General features: G+C 49.0%; 1 protein-coding gene across 3 annotated transcripts in view; it reads right to left on the reverse strand.

Annotated features, from left to right (window-relative positions):
• LOC119156964 (SPHK1 interactor, AKAP domain containing) overlaps positions 1-4,603 on the reverse strand; it is a 73,689-nt gene extending 69,086 nt beyond the window's left edge. For 2 of the 3 annotated variants that reach the window (XM_037407438.1, XM_037407435.1), the window contains exon 1: positions 4,149-4,603. The gene's annotated coding sequence lies outside the window, so the exon portion shown is untranslated. Of the gene's footprint in view, positions 1-3,984; positions 4,110-4,148 lie in introns of those variants that run through there. The other variant, XM_037407437.1, reaches the window with a different exon arrangement.
• Between the last annotated feature and the right edge of the window lie 1,397 nt (positions 4,604-6,000).

Here is a 6,000-nt window from a genome sequence, read left to right on the forward strand (position 1 = left end):
ACTACTGATTCCTGTTGTTCATGTGCTGCTGTTCTGGTTTGTTTGGTTTTTTTGTTGGTTTTTTTGTTTGTTTGTTTGTTTGTTTTTTATTCATAATTTCTTCAAAGAAACTGTTATCTTTAGCTTAGTCCCAGACTGTTGAACTTCATAATTTGCGCCTTTGCCTGCAATTTTGTCTCCTTAAAGGATGAAAGTTTTTATTTTACTCATTGCTGAAAGCATCTCAGTACAAGCCACCAAATCTGTTTTCTCTGTTATACAAGATCTGGCCTGCTTTGCTGGACCAAAACAGCAGCTGTCAGCTGAAGTCTGTGACATTAGTGTTACTGCATTAAGTTACCAACGGCAATGAGTGCGTGCCACGTGCCTACTGTCTGTAAGAGAGGTCTGATACAGCCACAGCTTTGGGATCTCTTCTTAGCTTCAAATAACTGACCTCTTTGTGCCTGTGGTCAGCCCTAGCATATTCATCAAATGTAAAAAATTCTGGGTTTCCAACAGGACGCTGTAAACCCAGAAGGGCTCCTCTTAGCCATTCTCTGTGCTCTACGTGCCCAAGTTTTCTGCCATGCCAGGTATTACTGAGATACAGCAAAGACACTTCATTTTGCATTGGTGACACAAAACCTTTCACAATACATGGAGAGTAAATTTCTCAGAAATAACCAGACATTCTTTGGGCTTGTCTTTTCACTGTTTAAAATATACAGCCTGCAACTTCTCATCTCTTTTGGGTGGATATACATTTTAATTCTTTTGAACTACTGTTCAGTCTAATGTTGCTTCTAAGCTCCAGCACTGTTTCTAATTCTGAATAACACTTACTGTCCCTCCTTTTCTTTCTAGTATTCACCCAAAAGGTGTGTTGAAAACATGTGCCAGTCTAAAAGCCATGTCTGAAGACTCTTATTTGTCAGCTAAGGCTACTTGTAGATATACAGGGTTGGCCAAGAATTGCATATGTGTATAGGTTTAGTTTCATAAGCTTAAGCAGAGAAACTGCAGTTTTACCAAAAAGGGTGCTTGTATCTCCTTTGACATCTGTGCAAGAGCACCCCAGTCACTGGCTTACGTAGGGGACAGAAGCACAAAAGTTCCTGTCTCATAGCTAAAAAATTCAAGTATTTGTCTTCCTGCCTCTCACCTGAACAGGCAAAGTTCAAGGTGGTATATTTCAGCCCTTAGTGTGGTTTTGTTTCTCCACCATATAAAAACCCCCAATAAATCACTACAGACCACAGTTCCAGCTTCCCAGCTGCGATGTGTACCAAAAATGCCTTTTAGCTGCTTGAAGCAAGAGACAGCTACCAGTTCCGTGCAGTCCTCCGTACCTGCTCACCTGATCCCCAGGATAAGCGTTCACGGCAAGAAGCTACTGCCAGAAACGTTAATTGCTCTGTGGATGCCCAAAGGCCACCAGCCTGCCCTGCTGTGCTCCACAGCGGCTGCAGGCATCCAGACCCGGGGCTTATACTTTTGCCTTCAGATAAGAAAGCCAAAGCAAGCGAATTAACGTGCGCCCTGAGTTTAGGCTGAACTCGGGCAGTGACTGTAGTGTGCGACAGGAGAGTCAGCAAGGTGGGCAGAGCTGTGACCTTGGTTTAGTAAGCTATCTGTAGGTGGTGAGTAAGATCAGGTGTGAATAGCCACAGAAACAGGCCAATGCCCAAAGTGATTCTGTAGGAAAGACGCAAAATGCTACTTGATTTATACAAGTTTGACAGCAAAAATTTTCTTTGGTCTGTAAAGCAAACTCCTAAATGCTGACATATGTTCTTTGTATTTCTTGACAGCTGATGTAACTAGTCCCCAGTTAAAGTTGCCCAAATACTGTATGGTGGCATGATGAGCTGAAGGTGTATGAGGACAATCTATCTGTCCCATGGCTTCCCAGGTGTGCCTTTTCCCCAGGGTTTCCTGGTGAAGACAGGAATGGCCTGAATAAATTATTCGCTGTGCTGGTCACCTTCTTTCCTGGAGTCCTCTGACCTTTATTAGACAGAAAGTATGAAGCTTCCATAGTTGTTCAGCAAAGAAAGGGTTACCTTGATTAACAAATAACAAGCAGCTGTCAACATACCAGCTGCAGGAGATAAAAGAGATGAAAGAGAGAACTGTAGTTCTTGGTGCAAGGAAGTCTGACTTGCTTAACCTACAGCAAGAACTTCTCTCGCTCTTCAGTATGAAGAAAGAGGTATGTATGTTGCTCCCAGGAGCAAGATAAGTCTTGGCCTTGCTGCAGAAATAGATGATGTTTTCTGGGTAAGAGACCTAGCTGAGGTGAAGAGATGACCAGATGGCAGAGCTCTGGAGTGGGTTAAGTCTGGTTTCCTCGGTTTTATATAGTGATGAAAAGCCTAGCAACAATTCTGTGGAGTTGGAAGGTGGCGGTATGCATATGAGGAGGTAAATGCATAACAGTAAAAGTGAGACCATAAGCAAGGAAAGCAGCAGCTTGTCTAACTGTTAGCATCTTTTAGACTTCTTTTTGGAATACCTGTTTTATCCTGACCCAGGTTACTGGGGTCAGGATTACATGCTACCCAATTTTTCTTGTAGAGCGTGAAATATAGGTCTATAGATAACCTGAAAGTCCCTCTTGCTTTCAGATTGTGGCTTCCAATAAAATACTAAAGTTTGTACAATCACCTTGGTATTCAGTGTGTAAGAGTTCCATGTGAAATTACTAGCCATGACTAACAACAACAAAAAAAAGTTAAATCCTTCCTATTTCACCCTGAAATAGCAAGGGAAAAATCAGGAAGGGCTCTTTCCAGATCACTCAATTCAGATCAAAGTGCAAAAACATTATTAAGCTTTGGTCAGTAAGAGTTTATTGACATTGAACACTATTCAGTCAGCTCTGAGGGGTTACTTTAAAGCTTTTTGTTTCCTTCAAGCAAATCAAAGCAATTTCTCCTGCAAGTAATTACCACCCACTTCAGTTGTCCCTCCCTCCTCGAACCAGTTCCTCTTGAGTATTCAGGTAGAGATACATCGTTTCACTACCTTCCTCTTAAGGCCGTTTCCTCTGAACTTTATTTCTATCATTTTTATCACCCATCTCCCATTGGGACATGGCACTGGAAGAGATTACACCAAAAATGAGTTGTAATAATTTACAATGTATGCTTTTTATCTCTGATAGTCTGTATGATACTTAAATGGTACAATTTCTATAATACTTCTGTCTGCCTGCTATCATCAAAATTCAATTTGCTTGTGATTGTTGAAAATTAGGCTTAACCACATCTTGTGAGGCTACTCATATCTGTGCATCACTTTCCACCTTGACGGAAGTTTTGCTCTAATCTGTTGTTCCGAAGCGCCAAAAAGACATTGTGGAGCTGGGTAATACATGTCCGGGGATTTTTAAGGTTTTCTTATGCATTGTGAAAGATCTGATTTCTAGGTAGTGCATGTGCATCTAAATGATTTAAGCACAATATCCTAAAGGTATTCTATTGTGCACTAAACAACTTACCGACTCTACTAGTGTATTTAAGATGCATACGGTATGAAAACCAGCTGTTACAGCCAATTAAATGCCAAAATCTTTTTTTTTTTTTTCTTTCCCCCCCTAATGTAAGGAAAGCCCTTCAATGCCTCCTTTTTCGGAGTAAAGCCGTGGCGGCTGAGCACCTCCTGGCAGGTAGCAGCGCCCCGCCAGCCCCTCCGCGGCTGAGGGGGGACGCGCGGTGCCCGGCCCGGCCGCTCCCCGGTCCCCCGGCCCGGCAGCCCCCCGCCTTCCCCGCGGCCGCGCCCCGCGGGCACCGCAGAAGCGAAGCGCGGCGCCTCCGCGCCCGCCCCGCCGCCCTGTCCCCGCTCCGCCGTGACCGCCCTGGGGCGCGGGGACCCCTTCGCCGCCGGCAACCGCCTCCCGCGCCGCGGTAAGCCCGGCCGGGGTCCTCGGCCCGGGGGGCGGGCGCCCAGCGCGGCTCCTCAGCGGGAGGGGAGCGGCGGGCGCCCAGAGCCGTTACTCACCGGGCAGGCGGCGGGGACCCGCGGGCGCCCGGCGCGGCTCCTCACCGGGCAGGGAGCGGGGCAGCCGTTCCCACCGGCGGCGGCAGCCCCGAGCGACGCGGCGCAGCCCCGAGCGCGCAGGCGGCGGCGCGCGGGGAGGGGAGGGGCGGGGGCGCGGGCCCTACCTGGCGGCGGGCGGGGGGCGGCCGGGCGCGGCGGGCGGGGGCGGCGGGCATGGCGGGCGCGGCGGCGGCGACGGACCCCTCCGCTCCGGCCGCCTCGGAGCGGCGAGAGCGCGGCTGCGGCGCGGCGCCTCCCGGCCCTGCCCTCCGCCTCACTCTCCCCTGCCCGCCGCGGCCGTCCTCCCCGTCCCCTCCCTCACGGCCGGGCGCCGCGGTGGCGGCGGGCAGGGGTGCGCTCCGCCCGGGGCGGGCCTGCGCTGGGGCAGCGGTTGCCCAAGGCGGCGCGGTGCCCGGGACCCGTCGCACCTGCGGAGCGCTGTCCGGCAGCGGGTTGCCCCGGCCGGAGCATGGCGGGCGGGCTGGTCTCCGCTTCGCTGAGGGCGGGCGGCCCCGCGGTACCCGGCCGCCCGGGGAAGTTGCTGGCGGTGCCGGCTGGTGGTGGGGAACCGGGGGGCAGCGAGGGCTGGGCGGCTCCAGCAAGAAGCGGGCGATCGTTGCTGACTCCTCGTTATGAATGTCATGATGCTAGAGCCCCAGCCCCGTCGCCATGTGATTTTAAATGGCGCGGGGGGGTCGCTCGTGCTGTTTTAGATGCAAGACTCGAGAATTTAGAATAGGAGCCTACTTAGTTAGCTATAGCTTACGTCTTGTGTGAGCTGCTTTAAACTATTTCATTGTGTTACTTGCAGCACTTTTTTTTTCTTTCTTTCTTTCTTGAAAATACTAAATGTCTCATGGCTTGTCTTTGTCGTGTTTGCACACCCACGTCTGAGAGTCTGTGCAGTACAAATTATTAGGATTGGCCTCTAGTCATGGAGAGGTGGGATTAAAAGCGTTTGAGTTGCAGGTGATGCACAGTGCAAATGTTAAGTTATGGGTGAGCCCTGAGCTGGAGCATGCACAGGGCCTGCTGGGCTCAGCAGGAGTCCTTTGGCTCAGGTGTGAAATCTGCGGGGCTGGAGACAGCCTGTCATCACCTGGTCGTTGCTGGTGAGATTCCACTTTCGCTGAGATTTATTTATGAACTAGGTCAGAGCCCAACCCAAGGTCTGCTCTCTCCAGTTAGGTTACCGGTATTTTACTTGTGTTAGTTGCACAGCAAATGCTGTGCTCGACAGGAGGATTCAGCAGTAAAAACCATTGGCAAGAACTTGGATGTATCCACAAATACTGCTGGAAGCTTGTCTGGTGTATGGTGAGCCCTATTCTTTAGTCATTGCTGTGTTCCGAGTTGAGGTGAATTCACAGACAAAAAGGCAGGTGGCAAGGGCAGCTTAATCCACGCTTTTACAACCATCTTCTGCAGTAAAGTTTCTGTTGCTTTCCTTTATATGCGTCATCCCTGTGTCTTTCCTACGCTTTGCTATTCCCCTTAGTTGGCACAACATTATGAAGTTTAGTGAGTTTTGGAAGGGCCTGGGGCATGTGGAGGGAATTATCTTATATATTAAATCAGGTTTTGTTCTCAGTTTCAATTTACAGTGTGGACGTTTCTTAAACCAACTTTGTAGTCAGAAGCATGGTATCATTTTAACTCCTGAACCAATGTTTGTTATCATTATGAAAGGCTACCTTTCGTTTGATTTTTGCCTAACCAAGAGAGAAGTTTCTTGTTGATTTTTAAATACCTTTTAAGGCTTTGTGCTAAGGGTATGGATTATTCCTGCTGTTGTAGCAGTCATCTGTCAACTTGTGAAGTGATAAATAAGAGATGGTAAGGCTGATAGCTACATCATGGTGGTTGAGGATAAATGGGAATCAGAGCCATGGGAAGTGTAGAAGCTGAGAAAACTAAGAGACAGCAGCCTCTTAGGGGAGCACTTGAAATATGCTAGCCTAAAGACAGCTCATCTAA

This window comes from Falco rusticolus, chromosome 13, assembly GCF_015220075.1.
Source record: "Falco rusticolus isolate bFalRus1 chromosome 13, bFalRus1.pri, whole genome shotgun sequence".
NCBI classification, from domain to species: Eukaryota; Metazoa; Chordata; class Aves; order Falconiformes; family Falconidae; genus Falco; species Falco rusticolus.